We start from the raw sequence: 3,319 nt of genomic DNA, 5'->3' as shown, positions 1-3,319 counted from the left end.
TACGATGTTCCATCATGTAGTTCCAGCTCATATCTTCCGGCTCCATCATCAGAACTTGAAACCTAATTGTAGTCAAAGTTCATTACAAGACTTTCCTAAGAAGCCCAAAAACAGCTATGATACGATGTTCCATCATGTAGTTCCAGTTCATATCTTCCGGCTCCATCATCAGACCTTGAAACCTAATCGTAGTCAAAGTTCATTACAAGACTTTTCTAAGAAACCCAAAAACAGCTGTGATACGATGTTCCATCATGTAGTTCCAGTTCATATCTTTCGGCTTCATCATCAGACCTTGAAACCTAATTGTAGTCAAAGTTCATTGCAAGACTTTTCTAAGAAACCCAAAAACGGCTATGATACGATGTTCCATCATGTAGTTCCAGTTCATATCTTCCGACTCCATCATCAGATCAGCTCAACAGTACCATATTATTGTATTGTCATCGGAACTACATATAGCTGCCAATTTTCATTACGCTACGACTCCTGGAAGATGGTTAAATTAGCTTCCTCAGATTCCATTACATACATAGTTACATACACGACGACCTAATAAAAGCGTGTTAAAAAGGTAAAATACGTTGTAGGAAAACAAAAGAAACAAATTTACTTTTAAAATTGAACCGAATTGGCTTCTTGTGTTCTATTTTCAAATAAATTTGCTTTTTAAAAACATATAATATGGGTGCATTCCATTTTTGAATATCAAGCATCTCATCTAACATTTTATCGAGTGACCTACGTAATGTTAATTAATCGCGTTCGACCTGCAAGTGACTTTAAATATCTCTATAACCTGACTTTGAATAAGTTTAAAACACTCATATTTCAATTTATTTTGAGAGGACTCAGTAACTTCGTCTTTCAGATTGTTAAAGATTTCTTCGTTCTTCGTTTAACTTCGTTACTTTGTTTGAGAGTAATTATTCTACCTTTATTCTAAAAGGGGGGTTATAGACGAGGAGTTAGTGTCGGAAAAGTGCTATTTATAGAAGTACGGCTTCGCTTACGTTAGAAAGAGATAAAAAGTAACCTATGTCACTGTCCATCCCTTCAACTATATTCACTTAAAAATTCACGTCAATTCGTCGCTGCGTTTTGCCGTGAAAGACGGACAAACAAACGCGTGATTGACGCGTGATTGTCGCTAGATGTCATTTAACTATGCCTATACAAATAACCCGTATTTACTGATGCATGGAGTTACAACTCTTCCCTTACGCCGAGGCTTGCGTGGGCGACGGTCGCGCGATGGTCGCGCGACGGCGATGAGACGCATACGAAATCAAACCTTATCGATATGGAAGTATGAGACGCGACGGCGACAGTCGCGCGACCGTCGCCCACGCAAGACACGGCGTTACTTATACCTCTCGTACCGTACGCATGTTCGTACTAACGAGCGATTTTTGGTCGTTGAAAGGCTGCCGCGTCAATATGTTTGGAGAAGTAGATTTCATTCGTTCTGCAAGCATTAAGAATAACATTCACTGAATGAAGTGAATGACGTTCATTCAACTACACGACCAACTTAAAAATGCACCTCAAACCCGCCCCTTTTAAAATCGCTACTTTATCTTAAGGCTATAAGTTTGAAAATGGAACTATATTTGTTTTACAGTTACTATAAATATTTTTAGATGTTTTAGGGCTTATTTGGGGTAAGAAAAGTGTGCTAGATTTAGAATAGCAACTAAGTAGGTTAATCTGATAATAATAAGTAGAACAAGCTAAAGCGCTAGTGGCCTAGGCGGTAAGAGCGTGCGACTTCGCGGGTTCGAACCTCGGCTCGTACCAATGAATTTTTATAAGGACTTATGTGCGAAATATCCATACCAATATTATAAATGTGAAAGTGTGTGTGTGTCTGTTTGTCTGTCTTTCACGCAAAACGGAGCTACGAATCGACGTGATTTTTGAAGTGGAGATAGTTGAAGGGCTGGAGAGTGATATAGGCTACTTTTTGTCTCTTTCTAACGCGAGTGAAGCCGCGGGAAAATTGATATTTTTGTTAATAACTTACGCTAATTGGGGGGATCCAAATTCTGAAAATTCAGCCTATCGCAGTCCACTGCTGGACATAGGCCTCCCCAATTTCACGCCACCGTTCCCGATCTTCGCCTGCTCGCATCCAGCTGCTGCCAGCCATCCTGCTCAAATCGTCGCTCCACCTTGCCTGAAGGCGTCCTACACTACGCTTGCTGAGACCCTGCTTGTAAATGCCCGTACATACTACACTGAGAGAAAATACAACCAGTTTTCATGTTCGTTCAACAAGTTTTTTGGTTAAAATAGCGCCTACGTACTCTTTGGTTCAAACAACAAGCTACTTGTCATTTGAATCGGCAATATATTTGAATCAACAAGTCGATTTTATAAAAACAACCTGACACATATTGTTTTAAACATACGTTTGGCTGATTCAAACGGATAAACCGCAACAAGTCGAACTTGTTAAATTCACAATGCAAATTTCTCTCAGTGTATTAATCTACGTCCAATTTAAGTTTAAGGCAAGTTCCTTATGGCCACTCGTTTCCAAATTTCTCTTTTCCATCGCACGTAATGTGTTCTTTCGTTACATGGGCGATAAGTCGGAAATTCGCAATGAGTGATAATCAATTATCACAAGACTAATGTAAAAATCGACACGACTTTACAAATTGCCAATTCGCACGAGTATTTTGCAACATTGTATCCGAGTATAAAATGTTGTAAAATACCTGCTAACATTAGTCGCATGACACACGGAGTAGGTAAGTAAAAAAACTGTGTTTTTTGTTTTCCGTTAAATTCGACACATCGTTGGGATCGTTATCAGCGGGCCGACTTTTGAGTCTCACGCGTCCGAATTCAGAAAATTGTCACTGAAAATAATAGGCAATTCACCGTTTTCAACCGGTATTTTAGTGACAGTGAGACTCAAAAATCGGCCCCCTGGACCCTGTATATCCCTTTTAGTTATATTCGCCAAAAAAATTTTTCATCGTTCTCATACATAATAAATGAATTAATTAGTGTGAGAGACCCTTAAGAATAATATTCAAGTTAGTGTCAAGTGATTGACGGCACATGCCAAAACAAATAACATTAGGAAGTGGTTAAGGCTGTCACACACGTGTTCAGTAATTATTTCTATTTTTTAATAACTGAATAACCGTAAGCGTTGAAACGCTTGTTTCTAAGAGAAATTAATTGTATTTGATCTAAAGAACCTTCCCAAGTTAACGGAATTCAATAAAAACAGGGTGTATTGATAACTTTTTAGAAATATAAATGTCGAATTACAAAAAAAGTATAATATATGCCTGTGTGG

This window comes from Leguminivora glycinivorella, chromosome 24, assembly GCF_023078275.1.
Source record: "Leguminivora glycinivorella isolate SPB_JAAS2020 chromosome 24, LegGlyc_1.1, whole genome shotgun sequence".
Taxonomy (NCBI): Eukaryota; Metazoa; Arthropoda; class Insecta; order Lepidoptera; family Tortricidae; genus Leguminivora; species Leguminivora glycinivorella.
The sequence above is the reverse complement of the archived record's forward strand: the minus strand, read 5'-3'. Positions refer to the sequence as shown.